Source organism: Stegodyphus dumicola, chromosome 9 (assembly GCF_044657685.1).
Source record: "Stegodyphus dumicola isolate Sdum_Otavi_A_Nest chromosome 9, ASM4465768v1".
Lineage (NCBI taxonomy): Eukaryota > Metazoa > Arthropoda > Arachnida > Araneae > Eresidae > Stegodyphus > Stegodyphus dumicola.
In genome coordinates, this window is record NC_140776.1 from 76502712 (window position 1) to 76520389 (window position 17678).

General features: G+C 33.0%; 1 protein-coding gene and 1 long non-coding RNA gene across 8 annotated transcripts in view; one reads left to right on the forward strand and one right to left on the reverse strand.

The window, feature by feature from the left end:
• Positions 1-17678, forward strand: part of Ssdp (Sequence-specific single-stranded DNA-binding protein) — a 377018-nt gene that overhangs the window by 223982 nt on the left and 135358 nt on the right. The gene's annotated exons all lie outside the window — the stretch shown is intronic.
• Positions 1-17678, reverse strand: part of LOC118193933 (uncharacterized) — a 66461-nt gene that overhangs the window by 22681 nt on the left and 26102 nt on the right. Inside the window, exon 2 of one of the 2 annotated variants that reach the window (XR_004759021.2) lies at positions 2942-2999. The exons of the other annotated variant lie outside the window; for it this stretch is intronic. This is a non-coding gene — a long non-coding RNA (uncharacterized LOC118193933). The remainder of the gene's footprint in view (positions 1-2941; positions 3000-17678) is intronic. 2 annotated transcript variants of the gene reach the window in all.

Sequence of the window (17678 nt, forward strand, 5' to 3'; positions counted from 1 at the left end):
TTGAAGAAATATATTAAAATTAGCAGAAGCATTTTAAAATAAATTTCTGTAATAATTTTACTTAGCACCAAAATACGTTGCACACAAATTAAAAAAATTAGAAACATAATAAAGAAATTCCAAGCTCCTTGCTCCCCAAAATTTTTTAATCTAAAAAAATGATGGAGAGCAAGTCATTCTTGCTGTTCCCAAATAAACGATTCGGTTTATTAACACACTCACAATACGTTAAAATAATGATGGCAAAACTGTTGACTCAATAGAATTCACTAATAGGAAAACTTTACTTGTTAATTGGTTATTCCTATAGTTTGTAATTATAATTCATTTCAATAGTATTTCGAAAATTGTTACGTAACTTTAAAAAAAAATTAGATCCAGATTCAAATTATACTTACTTTCATAATCTTAATTTATATTAAAGAAACAAATATATTTCTTAATAAATTTCAGTAGCTCCACGCTTGTATTCAGTATTTTGGCCATCGCTAAAAGTTCACTTTATCTTAACTGCACATTAAGCCTGAATATCAAGGAGGAAAACCATATCTGAATTCACTGCTGTATTGGGTTCTGCAATTTGTTATGTCGATTTAAATCAACATCAATAAAATTAACAAAAAATGAGTTAATTAGCCACTTTTATTGTTACGCGTGTATTAACAAAAATGAGTTACTTTTAAAATGCTTTCGTTGTACGCCGAACACAATTTACTGTTATAGCTGTCCAGCATGGCAAATGAAATGGATAGAAACAAAATATAATAGATGCCTTTTTCTCATCAAATATGCGAGTTATTTGATTTTTCGCATTGTTGGCTAGACTTGTCCACTGATTTTTCATTTATTTGATTCGACGATCCGTCTAATCCCACTGTACTCGGCACGATACATAGCAGACTTTAACTGCGTCTATCAATGGACGATGTTTGAAGGGATAAACCTTCTTCGCGAATGGGGAAATTGGCAATAAATATTCAACGAGACGATTTGCGTGATAAGAACAATGTTTCGCTTCCACGAGATTTCTGTATGACTCCCCCTGACATCTATCCCCCTTCGTTAAACAACTGAAAAGTGGTACAATGCAAACGAAATGGCGGGGACAACACCGTCGACGGTAATCGTTTCATCAAATCCCACTTTGGCAATAGTTATTGCGTACCTACTCTTCAAGTAATCGGATAAGCCTACTTCTTTGTATTCGGTTTTTCGTGTCTGATGCAGATGGAAGGATTATTTTAAACTCTTGTTTTAAAAGAGGGCAGTGTGTGAGAAGGGGGTTGCCTGGTAAAAGTACATGTCTTGCACAACAATCGGCTTATTTTCTAAAGCTGTAATTATGTTGTCAATATTGGCAATTCACTTATACTGATAGAATTGACTGATATTGATGGAAGGAAAGATTAAGAACACAAAGGACTAGTTTGGAATTTTAGAATTATGTTTTCATTCGTGTTTGATAGCTAATTGTAATGGCTTCTAAAATTTATTTTATTTCATAATTCATAACAAGTTTTTATACATATGTTGCATTTTAGTAATATTTTAATGTTCTCTGTTAAAATTTCGTATTTTTGTAATCATGTAATCAACTGAGAGAGACCTCGTCAATGCAATCTTCACAAAAGAAAATATTTGCGAATTAGATAAAGATGATTCTTGTAAATGATTACCTTCTAACATAGATTTTCTTCCTTAGTGTAAAATTCATAACATATTTCAAGTATTGTAATCTGATTAAATAGACTAAAGCGACTTAAATTGAATCTCTTAATTCACTTTCTCGTCGTCTGGTATCTGTTAATAACTTCAATTTATAATTAAAGCGCAATTTTAACTGCAAGGAAAGGATCAAGGGAAAAGAAATAAAGGTTGAATTTTTTTCTCTTTCACATATTTAAAATCTACATCTGTTTCTTAAGTGATGTAAGAAGATATTTCGGAAATTCCAAATATGGACATAAAAAAAATGTTATGTTTTGATACTATTAAAAGTAGATTAAAGTTTAAAAAAATCAAAATTATGAAAGAATCTGTATAAATTAACTACATATTTCTTTGAGGTTTCAGATTTTAAGATGGGGGCACACTTTAAAAACGAAATCCTAATAACATTTATTTTTAATCTTGAGGCCATAAATTTCTTACGTTTTTTCCTTATTGAGAAAAAAAAAGTGGCGTATTTCTTTTATACAGAAATCACTGAAATTTTTATGATTACAGTTATTGGCATTTAACCAATTTTAGTGAAACAAAATATCTAACCGAAAGTGCCTTAAAAATTGGTGTTTTTTTTTCTTTCTAAAAATTATTTTCATTCACCTAATTCAGTATAAATAATTTCTATGCAAGACTTCCACGTATGGAATGTTGCCTTTCTAAGGTCTTAAAAAGAATGAATTTGGTCATTATTTTTGTTTACATAATATTCTTTTTCGGTAAATTGTGATAATTTAAAAATTTTAGTAACTCCTGAACGTTGCATTTCTTTTTATGGAAAAAAAAAAAAAAAATAGAAACTGATATATATTTAAAACTGTATTTTTATGTTCAAATTCATGACATCCATTTAAGAGACGTGGACAAATAAGATTTTAATTTGGGCAAGACAAAAAGATGGGATATGTTTTGAGACATAATTAGTAACAATTTCAAATATTTTGACTCCCCAACTAATATTCAGCTCTTTCATCGTTTATGGTTAGGTGTATGACTATATATGAGTATGTCAGGTACGTGGGGTTTTCCCGTAATAAATTGCCGACTTGCATCATAAAACGTATAACTGGAAATAAAAGTTTATTAAATTCTGCCTAAGATCTGAGTCTGTGAAACGAATTTCATTCCACCACAAGTTAATATAGAAGCCACATCATTTGCATATTTAAAGGAAATTCAACAGATCTAAAAGATTGATGGAAAAATTCATTATGCTTACATCAGAGTGCTGATGGGAGGTTCCCAATCTTATACTCTGGGCTTTTCTTCCCGTCCATCTGCAATACGAAGAATCAAGTGAGTAAGGTAGGTGGTAAACAAGGAAGTATTATAATCAGCAAAACAGGATACTTTTTGCTGGCAATGAATAGCCCGTGGCATAAACAGTTCAAATGCATTTCGTAGGGAACACGCAACCTTCTCTAAAAAAACCAATTTGCATTCAAATAAATTTTCTGTGTTTCTGTTTGAAAAATATATTGATAGTTCTGTATTATCGTAGTTTTGAGAAAGGAATATTTAAAAAAAAAATGTTCTATTAGTTTTTAGTCCAAAGGGGCTTTGTCCCTGAAGAACTATTGTTTTCGTTTTGCTTTGAATCACTATAAATGTCCGTTTCACTTTTCAAACTGTTGCCACCAAATGTTAGAGTCCTGCATTATATTTGAAGAAATTAAATAATGGAAAATCTTCATAAATGTATGTATATTTCTCGCATTGTGATAAAACAACGGTACATAGAGTCATCGAATTTTGAATGGCGTAATCCTCCTACGAATATGGTCATGTGGAAGACCAAATTTGAAATTTGGAGTTTATTTTATGATCGATTTCATATTTTGTAAAACTTTAACGAATTTTTCATTAACAAACTCAAGGATTTCAAAGCGAGCCATGGCAACACTCTACTAAGAAAAAAAAAAAAAAAACCTTTTTATCTCCAACGGCGCGGAACTGTGTATCGGAAATTCTGAAGATACGCTCATTTTAAAATTATTTTGCGATATTGCTATTGAACTGAATTTTATGGTTTAAGTGCAAAGATCTTTTTTTTTTTTTTTTTCCCCGGGAGGGGGAGTAATGTTGTGTGAAGTGTCACCTGTATATGGTAATGAATGTTCTCAAATAAGAACTATTCGATTCATTAAGTCCATTCTTGCACTCGCTATTTCTGTCACTCGGGGGGTCTTCCTATTACTTTCCCTCTGAAAGGTATTGATTTCGCAAAATAGAAAGTAAATAAAAAATTAAACTTTAAAATCGCTAAGTTGGAATGCATTTCTCCAGCGGCGAAGTCAGCCAAACAATTCTTTTTGTTACTCTGCGCCTTTCCGCAATTTTTATTTATTATTCTTTTGACCCGCCGTTGTCATGTTACATCTGTTGTTCGATATTCCTCCTTTGTCGTTTGAGATTAAAGAAAAAAACGAACAGAAAAGGAATTTAAGTGCGTGTTTAACTTAAAAGAAAATTTCTTGTCCAATTCTTTCATTTTACTGAGCCTTGTTTGCCCACTAACTTCAAAAAAAAAAAAGGGGGGGAGAAGAGAGAGAGCCGCTTGTTTGATTCACGTTTGCTTACATTTCGGGTACAATTTTATATTTTCTTTGTTGAGAAGTAACGCAAATAAATAAAGGAATGAAAACCTCCGTTTCGAAAATGGACGACAGAAGAGTGGTTTTTCTTCTTTATTATTGATCCTCTTAAAGAGCGCTTCATTTTTGTATTTGCTCTCAAAAGCACTCATAAGTTTTTTTTTAAATGTGTACTTTCTCATCGATCCACTTTGCTTTTATTGCCTTTTCACGTCGTTTAGTATGGTACTGAGTTTCATTTTACTTCTGAGTGTTGTATGGGATCCGCGGGGAAATTTGGCGATGAAAAATAGCGTACTGCGCCAGCAGCTGATGCCAAATGTTGACGAATGAAGTCTTGCGTGCATTTTCAGCTACCGATGCTTAGATTCGTATATTAAAAAAGTTGGATCTAATATAATAAAATTTCCCAAGGGGCAATAGAAATTAAATCAAAAAGTATGATTTACTTTGAATTATGCCGCCCAACGAGAAAGTGATTGGTGACTTTGACTACCTTCCGAAATGCTCGCGTTCGAATCCCAGAGAAAGCATGGATATTGTAAATGTGTATATATCTTGCGGCATGGGAAGCACTAAATATATGCCAAACCGATAGTCCTCTCGTGTGGTTTGGTAGTAAGGGAAGAGGAGTGGGAAATCCTCGATTGTCCCACCTCGGCGTGCACTCTCTCAAAATTGGTGTGGAACTGGACAAAGTCGTACTGTCGCCTATATGGTGCCAACGACAAATGTAATCTTGTACTCCTTGGCATTGCAAAATTCGTGGGCTTGTTCTAGTTAGGCCAGCCGAATGAGTTAGCCACAATAACAAACTTTAAATTATTATTTCTACACTTTTTAATTACTATAAATCATTTTATTGATTTCAACAACAGTGTGCATTAGTTTTACATTTAAATTTATGGTGACAAATTTTTTATTTTCTTGTGCATAAGTTGTCAATTTTTATTATCCGAACTAAAGAATTCTTACCACTTTTGAATGTATCAAGCGCGAAGTGACTTGTTACATAAATCTCTGGTCTAGTAATTAAATCACTAAAATCCAGCAACATTAGCTTTAATGTATGTTCAGTTCTTTCTTCAAATTATGAATTTCGGTAAAATAAATCATAGCCAATTTAGAAACTACTATAGGAAATTCTTTCAAAGAAATGTCAAGTACTGATACCTATACTGATGACATTCCAACGGTTCCTTATCATTCCCTAAAGAAGTGCTTTCCTTTAGAAGAAACAGTTTTCTGGCGCTATCCGAGTTTGTCTGAATAGACCTTCTAAAGTCATAAGGTTATTTATTGCAACCAGGAAATGTGAGATAATCAGCACTGCCGTTACCAGGTTTCGAACTCCGGACCTCCCGTTACTGGCCAGACGTGCTTCCAGTCACACCAGATGGCAAGTGGTTTGGAAAAAAGAAGATACCTAATAATCTTATCTAAGTTTTCTATAAATAGTCTGGATCGGCGGTTCTCAACCTTTTGACTAGCGCATACCATCTAAACAAAAACTGAAAACCTTTAGTATCACCACTACAAAGTACTACTACCGCCACCACTCTTGAACAAAGCTCAGATGGCATAAATTTACGACTATTAGTGAAAAAACTCAATCAGGATATTAGGGTTTTAATTTTTGAATTTAACAGTTAAAAATACTTTGCTTCTTTTGCGTACCACCTATTTTTCTCTTGCGTGCCACCGGTTGAGAACCCCTGGTCTAGATAATATGCTAATTATTGTTGATAACAAGCAGTCGGTTATTGTCAGTGCATAAAATTACATGTATTCTTAAATATGTAAATACTGTAATACGTGCTGCACTGTTCCTTTTGATGCTTATTTGCAAATATTTGAATTGTTTTTGTGCAATTGATGCCACATTTTTTTAGCAAAGGATCTGCTGAGAAGCGCAATAACCAGATTAGCGCAACTTTCAGTTAGACAAAGAAAGGAGAATTCGTGTTAGTTAACTTGTCCTCGAAATTACAGAGTTTACGATTGACGTAATCGTCCTTTTAAAATCTCTTCAAAACTGTCCTGTATTCCCCCCCTTCTCCCGTAAGAAGAATAGGCGAATCATTCATTCATAAAGTCATTCAGCATGGAGATTAATCGCCAGCTTCCAGAGTACTCGATGCGTCGCCGATGGAATATTACTTAGCTCCTACAATCAGGCTTAAGATTTTACGCTGCATGAACTCTCTCTTAGGATCAAATGGTCTTTTACGTTTGACCCTTAAAGGTTTCGATTTCTACTACTTTAGCACTATATGGAGGAAAGTATCCATTAAGTTTGTTGTCAGATTTAATCCTACCACCATCGAATGCATATTGTTGGAGCCAGTATATTGAATAACTTAATAGCTACTTTCATATTCCTTATTGCATTTTGTACTTTAAATTACTCTTATTTATGAATTTTTAGAAAAAGCTATCTATATTTTAAAATTCCTTTTTTTTTTTTATTTTGTAGAAATAAATTCAAGAAAACTCAAATAACCGGGAAAGAAATGCTGAACAACACATATATCTAAAATGAATATGTTTATTACATTGTGGTTTACATAGCTGGAAATAATTACTCAAAAAGTTTTAGTACACCACTGTGATATGAGCGCCATTAGTAACTCGGGCTGTGTCTAAGGGGCTGTGTGTAACTCGGGCTGTGTCAGGTCCGGGAACACCACAGAAAAAAAATTAAAAGCAGTTAAATCTTCACAGGGAGAAATCAAGTTATTTTCGTGCCAGTCTTTCCGGTGAACAGAGCTTACTGAATTCTTTTTTTCAGCTATGTAAACCACAATGCATTAAACACATTGATTTCGGATATATGTGTTATTCTTTTACACCATTTCTTTCCCGGACGTCCTGTAGATGACCTCAAAAACATTCATATTTTTAATCCATAGTGGCACGAAACAAACAAGATTCGTTCTGTACAGACGAAGAGAGAAAAAAAATCCCAGGTTAGGTTTGAACGTTTGTTATCAACTTTTTTTTACGAAGACAAGGGAGTGTTGTTTGGATACTGGTGGTGGAACATTTGGATTAATCTTCAAGCGGCACTAGGCAGGAATAAGTAAAATCTTAAAAAGTCTGCTGAGTAATGGTAGCAAAGAATGAGCAAAAATTATATTCAAGAATTGCCCTACGGGATTGGCTTAATCAAAACTGAGATATTAGAGAAATCATGTTGTCAACCATTGGTGCCCTGATGTCTCTGAACAAGAAAAGATGCGGTCATCTTGTCGGTACTTCTTCCTTTTCCATCAGAAATGCTTACTAAAGGAAGAAGTACGAAGGAGAATGATTATTTTTGATCCCGCTGTCCAATTTAAGATTTGTTACATATTTCCAGCCAAAGTAATTTCTATGTTTTGCATTTCTGCATTTTAGCTGTATAATAAGCTAGATAACGTGGCTAATAATGGGAATTTCGCCATTCCGTCCAGAATTTTATTTAAACTTTTTTTTCCCAAGTTATGCTATATTACTGAACGATTAAAAACGAAGTACATGCTTCTTATACTACATGCATGTTGTGAACCATATACTATGCTTCTTATACTACATGCATGTTGTGAACCATATACTAAGTATTTCGGCTACTAAATTTTTATCCCCGCTCCCTGGTGAGGGGGGAGAGCTGAAAACGCTAGTGGAAAAAATAAGGCAGAATTATAAAACGTATGGTGAAGAATCCGCGGAATTAAGGAAGTTCATTATTTCATTATTAAGAATAAACGTTGTTTTTGTTATATTCTTATTTGAAGCAAGATGATTCGTAATTTTTAATGAATTGCATATAAAGAAACTTTTCCCCCCTCTTTCTTCTTTTCATATCGAGTCTTTTTCTCCCTCCTTTTTTCATTGTTTAACTGCGATCCTTTTCCCCCATTCTAATGAATTGATTAGCTGGCACCAAGCTAATACAACTTCAACAGAGGTAATTAATCGGTAGGTGCGAATAGTGTGAGGCGGGGAACGAATCCGAAAATGACTAGACGCGCCATAAAAAGAAATTCTGGGAGCGATAATTACTACCCGTTTCATATTAGATTGCATCTCTTTATAAAGCATGTTTTTTCCTCGTCTCGCCATCCTAACGACAAAATTATTTAAAAGGCAATGAATAAATAAATAAATAATACAAAGGATGGAACTCTAATTAGTATTTGTAGCGGAATAAATAAAAGCGTAACCTGCGCTCACGTGATCATTTTTTGTCGAGGTGTTTAATCACGTGATGGAAAGAACGTTTTCGAAATAACCAATGAAGCAGAGTTGCTAGAAATTATAAATGCGCATTGCATTGATTATGAGATGTGTATGAATTTTATATATATATTTATTTATTTTTAATCATGGATGCTTATGTGAAGGTAACATCAGTTGCTTTGACGTTCCTGCATGAAGTAAAAGAAAACTGCACCCATTTAGTCCATTATGATCATGCAAGAGCTGATTCGAAACGTGTTCTTATATCGAAATATGAAAGAAAGGCTAGATATAACTAGCTATTAAATAATGGTTTTTTAAAGGATTTCAGATTCTGATGATGTTATTTCTGAAAGTTAGCATATATATGTTACATAAAAAACAGTAAAAAAAAAAAATGAAAAAAATGAAAAAAATAAAATAAAATAAATAAAACTGAATATAGGAGGTCACATTTGCCTGTAGTCTTAATATAGGAGGCCTCGTAATAGCCTTGCTGGCCAGAAAAATAATGCAATATTTGTTTGATAGCGTCTAAAAATCAACAAATAATTCATTGATAGATATGTTTAAATGCCGATCCGTATCCGTTAGAAAGCATAATGAATGTCAAAAAAATTCATTTTTCAAAACACAATTGAGCAGTGTAAAAATATATTCGCGAAATTTAAAATCACAAGAACCAGGTATTAAAAAAAATTGTGAAAGGTTTCATATTTTAAGTTACTTCCAAAGGGGAGTTTTATTAACGTTTTGTGTGTTACCTTTATTTATTAAACATCATGTTCTTCACACTTAAACCATAAAATTGAGTTAAACAGCAATATCGCAAAATAATTTTTAAATGAAGCACATCTTAAGAACTTCCGCGCGCTGGAGATAAAAAGTTTTTTTTTTTTTTTTTTTTCTTTTCCTGTAGAGTGTTGCCATTGGTCGCTTTAAATCGTTGAGTTTGTTAATATAAATTCGTTAAAATTTTACAAAATATGAAATCAATAATAAAACAAATTCCAAATTTGGGCTTCCAGGTGCCCATATTCTAAAACGTACGTTATTCGAAATTGGATGGTTTTAGATACCGTTGTTTTATCACAGTGCGAGAAACATACCTACATTTATGCAAATTCTTCATTTTGTAGTAGAATTAGAAAGAAATCCTGTAGCCGATGTATTCCAAGGTGTTCTTCCTCGGAATTCAATCTGGGACGGAAGCTTAGCAGTTAGCAATGCGCTGCGATATCTAATATGCCTATTTGAATTTGCAGGCCTTGCTTTATGCTTCACCCAGCACCTGTATTAGATGTATGTGATGTATAGCGTCAGACACTTCTGGTGATAAAAACATGACGCATGAAAAACTGAGTTTGATATTGAATTTAATCTTAACCATCATCTATATTAACATTAAGATGATGTTAAAATAAGGTTGGACGGGTTTAAAAATTTATTTTCTGCATTCATTTTTAAATTGTTCTAGTCCCAGAACTTATTGTCCCAAAAGGTCAAATGAATATGCGCATTTTTCGCATTATTTTAATATAAATGTGCAAGGAATAATATTAGTTGCTAAATTAATTTTCAACTCTAACGTATAAAAATAAAATAAATTATACTAAAGATTTAGAGAACAGATCTCGTAATAATAATTTAAATGTTATAGGGTAAATGTCGTGACTGCGAATGTGTGTTTAAATTTTTGAGTGAATACACCCTTCCTTCAGTTATATTTTTTAAAATACGGAAAAACCAGAAAAGCATTTTAACTCTAAGCAGTTTCTGAAAATTAATTTAAAAGTCAGAGTGAGAAATATATTCTAAGGCACAGTAATAAATGTTAATGTAAAATAGGAGGAGACGTTTTTCCTGAAATGCATAATAATTATTGATAACATTATACAAAAGTATGCAACATTATGGAAAAGAGAAAACGTAGAATAGCATCGTGTCATTTAAGTTATATGCGAGTTAAATTTATAATAGCGATATTCGATAAATTACAAAATCCTGAAATGACAATGTTATAATATGTAAACACACACGCAATTTTAGTAAGTTATATATGCATAGGAACTTGAATTATTTATCCATCTCGTGACTGTCATTGCAACAGGTAAAAAGCATAGACTGATAATAGAAGTTTCTTCAGTCATTATCACCAGATAAAGATAACGCGGTCGGTAACGAAGATCATTTTTTTAGCATTGTGCGTTCTATAGGAGGGATAAAAATCAAGATTAGAATTGAAAATTAGATGCATTATAATTCCTTATCTTCCTCACAATTATGAAAATAAAAATATAGTTAAAAACATACACTTGTCTGAATGTTGTATATATTTTAATGTCACCAAATGTTATCGAATTATATATCGAATTTGTACGATAATTTGTAACTGAAAAATGTTTGTGTAATTTTTGACAGTATAACGATGAGCTTTTAAAAGATGGTATTTTAATCGTATGTTCTGAATCTAGTAATGGAAATCATATCGTTTTGCATAAATATGAAATATTTAAATTGTTGTTGTTTTATTTATATACTTTTTGTGGAGGATAGAGTCATCCTTTCTGTAAATCGGAATGTCTTAATTTATATATTTATTCCACTTTGGGCTTTAAAGTTCTAAATATGTAGAGCTTGGAACTAGAGTATACGAGTACAAAATCCAATTTAATTTTTATTAGAACTTATAAGTTTATACACGGAGTCAAAATAACAAATACATATAACTGAAAAACAACTGTGCTTGTTAATCAACAACATACTAATGATAAATTAATACAGCTTTTGATAAGTTACTTAAATAAATTAATTTAATGTATCAAGTAAAAGAATCGCATTACTGATCACAACTAAAGTAATAATTTATCGCGAGGCATCAATCATAAATCGTTAAATTTCATGAACATTTTTCAGCTACGGATTTGTATTAAAATAATGAAATGAATAAACGAATAAAAAATCTCCCAAGTATGAAACCTCACGCATATAATGTAGCTAGATACCTAAAATCATAGCTAAATAAGCATTGTATTACTCTATATAAACTAGTCACATACTGGCTGTAAAATCAAAGCCGTTATAAGACATAAAATTTACATTTAAATGGATCTGCTACATTTATCGTGTGCATACATGGCGTCGCAGATTTCCACCCACCCTTCACAGAGTGGGAGTCTAGTTACGCCCACTACGAGAACTCGTAGTTGAGAGGTTTAAGGATTTAAATTGATTAGGACAAAACACCACGCACGCTCTGAAGAAATTTGCAACTGGATCAATTAGGCTTAACGCTTGCCAGCAAGGCTACTGACTGTATCCGACATTTCAGTACACATAATCTGTAAGCGGTAAGCTCCCTATTTTTTAACTAAAATTAATCATCCAGGAATGAAATACTTAACAGTGTATTTTTTGAGCAATTCTGATAAAGCAATATTAAAATTATTTAGATATGAATGGTATAGCAAAAGAACAAAAATTAGGAGATAACTAAATTCCTGAATATATATACAGTGGTGGCCAAAATTGTGGACACTTTTGGAAATTTTTATGTTTTTGAACTTTGTATGCTTATAGAAAACGTTACGTTTCACAAAATGCAAACTTGTATATATCATTTTAAAGAGAATTTATTACTGAATTCAATACAAAACACAAAATTCAATTATTTGCAATACAAAAGAAGTTAAACGATAATAGTTATCGATATGCATTAGATAGTGATGATTGCAGTGAGTTATCAGTGCTTAGTAGGGTACCCTTTATTTTTGATTACAGCTTCACATCGACGTCTCATTGAGCTGACAAGAGTTTTAAGCTCTTCGTTCGTTATTACACGATACCAGGAAACAATTATAGCCTCAATTAGTTCTCTTTTATTTGATGGGCGCCTCATTCGACAGGAGTTTTCAAACGGTGCCACAAGTTTTCGATAGGAGTGAGGTCAGGACTGTTTCCTGGCCATGACAACAATTTAATGCTCTTTGTACGAAACCACTCTTTCGATATTTTGGCCGTGTGGCAAGGAGCAGAATCCTGCTGAAAAATAAACGAAGCATTGTTGGGAAAGAGATCTCTGATGGAAGGTTTTGGTTCTAGAATAGTGTCAATGTATTTTCTGGCATTCAGTGTCCCATCGATGACATGAAGGCGACCAATACCATCTGCTGACATGCATGACCAAATCATAACACTAACTGAGTTCTTCACAGTTGCTTGAATGCAGTCAGGATGTAGCTCTTCTCCTATTCTACGTCTTACATATTTTCGCCCATCACTACCGAATAACGATATCTTAGTTTCATCACTCCATATAACTTGTGACCACTGATCATCTGTCCAACTAATGTGTTCCTTTACCCACTGTAGTCATTTTTTTCGTTGCTGAAAATTAAGATAAGGCTTTTTTCGTGGAATTCTACCTCTCAGTCCAACATCTGTTAATCTTCTCCTGATTGTTCTTGAACTGAAAGAAACACCAGCATCATTCAGATCACTTCTGATGGCCGCTGATGACATTTTTCTATCTTGAAGACATAGTCTTTTTATTCTTCTGTCATCAATAGATGTGGTGCACCTTTTTCGGCCTTTTCCTTCTTTGTTTTTTATTGAATTTGGCTCCTGATATCTTAAACAAAACTTTCGGACTCCAGATGTAGTCACTGAACCACCCACCTGTCTTGCAATTTCAGCATAGGAAAGACCACTTTCTCGTAACACAATAATATTACATCTCTTTCTAGGTGTCCAATCTGCTCTTTTATTTGATGTCATTGCTTCTTGACTAAATATTAAAAATTTTTAAAAAAAATCCCTACTTGTAATAGCAGTGTATAAGAAACGGGTTCTCCTTCTACAAAACAAAGCATTCAAGTGTAAACATGATGTCAGCTTCTAGTGGCAGTTACTAACATTTGATTGGTTCTTAGAACAAGAACAGTGATTGGCCAGGAAAGCTAGACATTACAAACCACTTCATAACTGTGTTTTTTATTTATATTAAAGTACATATAACTTTTTTTGTATTGCAAATAATTTAATTTTGTGTTTTGTATTGAATTCAGTAATAAATTCTCTTTAAAATAATATATACAAGTTTGCATTTTGCGAAACGTAACATTTTCTATAAGCATACAAAGTTCAAAAACATAAAAATTTCCAAAAGTGTCCACAATTTTGGCCACCACTGTATATATATTTGAAAATCTATTACGTCGCGATCAAAATTACTTGTCGAGTTGTTATAATTAACTGCTGAATTACTGAGTTCTCTGAAAAAGTGGATAAAAATTGAAATAAGGCATTAGAATTATTCTGTTAAATGTAGGATAAAGTCAAGCAGTTCAAATGATTGGCAGTTTAAGCTTCCATGACTTTATAATGTTGGCTTATATAAAAGGGAAGTTTAGATTAACTGGTAATCGCTCTCCCTTTGTACTTCTTATTCTTTGAACAAAATGTTAAAGTACAAGAAAGCAAAGTTGGAACGACAGGCTTAAACTACTTTCGGGGGGGGGATTAATAAAGCATTAAACATTAAAATTTCTTTAACTCGCAAATATAATTGCCAGATTCCGTCGGTGACTATCAGAAAATTAAATATAATTTTCAGATCCTGTAATTTTTATTTGACCTTCACATTTTTCAATGTGTGTGTGTGTGATACAAAAATGTCTTTTCATTTTCTATCCTTTCTATCTGTCAGATTTTGTGCTTATTAATTTGTTAATTATCTTGCGCAGAATCGTTTCAGCCTCTCTAGAAAAGATAGTAATGTAGTCTTGATAAGCGAATGTGAATACTGACAGCGATATCGGCCTCATACCGTGATAAAGAATGTCTCCCCGCAGTTTGCCGTCATCAGCAATTGAAACATAAGTTAATTTAATCGGACAAGTAACCGATAACAGCCTTCTAAATAAATAAAAAAAAAATTAATAGAAAAAATTCGCAACCTATCGCGATAAATGAAATTTAAAAAAGAGCCAGCAAGAGGAGAGATTGATAAGCGAGTGTTGGTGACAGATTGATCCGGAGGAGGGTATCAAGCGGAAGAGAGGGGTGGACCTTAGCAACTAGCCTGGTGAGCGATATAACTCATGGAAATGAAATACGGATCGGTTATCCGGCTCAATGCGGCGTATATAGCAACGGATCCGTGATCCGTGACACTTAAATGGAAGCCTCTTGCAATTGAATGAAATATCTCGGAGCTGTCGGCTGCACCCGGTTGCCGGGTCGCCGATAGTGCTTTGGTCTTCTCACCACCCACTTCCCACTTCACCCTTTAGTTTGCTGATGGGGGCCACGTAGAAATTCCTTGGCGTAAAATTTTTGCAGTGAACTGAAAAAGAGCAATCGCACGAAAAAAACCTAGCATACAAACAAGAGGGAAATGAGATAATTTTACTTTGTCACTGAATATAAGCCGTAAAACATACGTAATTGAAATTAGATTTGATAGGTAGTGCTATTTATAAGATTTAATTAAGTTTTATGTCTTCGTTTGAAAGTATTCAGACCGAGAAAGTGGTTAGCGACTTCGACTGCAGTACCGAAGAACCTCTGAGAAGGCATGGATGAAGTACTCAAGTACCTCTGAGAAGGCATGGATGTAAATTGTCTATCCCTTCAAAGATAGCAACGGTGGCCCACCTGTTAGGTGCTGCCATAATAAAGTGAGAACCGCTTCCAACCTTTAGTAGTGGCCAGTGCCTGAAAATGCTAAGCTATAACGCTGAACTGCTGCACAAGTGCACAGCTATTTAAAATTTCTTGATTTAAAGATTAGAATCAACTCTTATTGTGCTTCGCAGTATCTCAAAAAGCTTGTAAACATATAATTAATTTTATGTAGTAATGTTTGAGAAATTATATATGTTAAAGATATTTTTACAAGCGATTATCACGTTCTGCATTACCGAGTGTATGTTTCGCCATCTTCATATTCATGCATCCGAGGATTTCCGTTATACTAAAAGACAGAGATGCATAAGAGAATTATTATATGGAAGTCATAATTCTATTCTTCTCAAAATAAAATGCGTGTCCATACCTTTCTCGAAATAACAATTTTGCAAATTCCTAATTTTGGTGTCAGTGATATCGTCAAAGCCAAGCCAAAATCATGAATATGCAAAATCGTAAAATCACAAATATATAAAATCGGATTTTGCAAAAGAATTTGTCGAAACCTTTTAGATGAAATAGAGCAATGACTTTTAAATTAGGTATTCTTTTAATACTTATCAGATAATGTGGATGATTTTCATTTGGCACGCGTTTAGGCGAAAACACCAAAAGTACAGATTCGTGGTTTTGACTTAGAAGCAATATGCGAATCCTCATACAAAATTCACGTTAAAATTGCAATTTGAATTTTTACTTCATTTCAAATATTCATCTCGGAAAAAATTTTCGAATATAAAGATTCCAATTAAATTATAGTTGCAAGATATATATATGTGTATCAATTAGATTTTAATTTCTGTAGTATATTTTTTGGGTGTAAACTTCAAATAAAATGAGTCATTGTATTTCAAGAGAGAGATAGTATGATGTTCCTTTTTCGGAAGTAATATTTTGCTTAAATTTTGATTTGAGATACTGCGATGTTGGAAGCTTATTTCTTATTTCGCATTCCATTCTGGCAGGCGTTATGGGTTTTTGTCTGCTTACTAATTGTGATGTCAGTCGCAGGTGGCCAGCCATTACCAAGAAGTAACGTTAATCCTTTTCTCTCAGTCCTTTCTCCAAAAATAGACCAGTCGTGCAGGTGGAACTGACATTCCCGGATTCGGTGGCCGTAATGCCTCCCCAATGCCGTAATCCTTTCCTCACACTCGTCGTGAGCTGCTCCACCCTTCTGTCTCCCAAATAATAATCATGTTTCGGAAAAGGTAGATGGATGGTCTTTTGTATGTCTGGATCACTGCTGTAGTTCCAAACTATATATTTAATATCGCATTTGATATTAAAGTAAACAAAAATGTGTTCAGACACAGGAATGGACACTGTAGTCCAAGTTATTGCACTTCAGCTGACCTTATAATTCCCAAAGCATGGAGAATGAATTTCCTTACACTTTTGATCCAACTGAAACAGATGTTTATCTTCTCTGTTTCTAATGGCGTGCGAAATATTTACATGCTGACTTCAAACATTAATTTTGCATTTTTTTCTTCCCCCCCTTTAAAAAAAAATTCTTAGATATTTTAAATACATATAAATTTTTAAAAAATTACATATAATTTTTAAAAAATTATATTATAAATATATAGAGAGAGAGGGGAAAAGAGAGAAGAAATAGAATTAATTGTATTTAATAATTTTGGTACTTTGAAACGAAGCGTAGGCAAATAAAGAGAAGAAGAAACCAAGTTAACCTTAAATTAATCTTCTTAAATATTTATACAATGTATTATGGTAACTGATAATATAATAAGTCACCTAGGTATAGGTTTTCTAATTGAAAGGCCTTGGCCCATTAGGGCTGTTACACCAGTGAGTTTAGTTTTTAATCATATAAAGATTTTATTGGAAGGCTTTTTTTTATATCTAAAATTAAATGCTATTTTGATGATTATTGTTAGAGATTATGTAGAGCTTTTTGCCTTATAAAATCCACTCTATTGAATACAACGAACGTTCACAAACAACGTAGATTTTTGTAGATATCTTTCTCAAACATAAGATTGGCGATCGGTACATCCGTTTAATGAAGAAACGTGTACAATGGATTAGTATGCAGCGCACCACATTGCTTATTTAAACTAAATGTGTGAACTATTTCTCATATCATTGAAAAATGTCAGGAATAGGGTGATTGGAGGGTAATGTAAAACTCTACCTTGCCAAAATTCGAGATCACAGAAGTATAATAAAATGATACTGTTATCGAAATCTGCGTAGATTAATTTAATCTTGATCATATGTCCTTTCTTTTCCAACTTCACTGAATTAACACTTGATTATTTTTGGGGCATTTTGTTAATCATTTTATGCATATGTAAATGATATATAAATCTGAGAATTCTCCATATTGTGCTTTGAAAATGTTATAAAAACCAGATGGATGCGTATTCTTTGCTATCGGTGAATATCAGTTCTAAATGTGATATGAGGTATTCCAAAGCATAT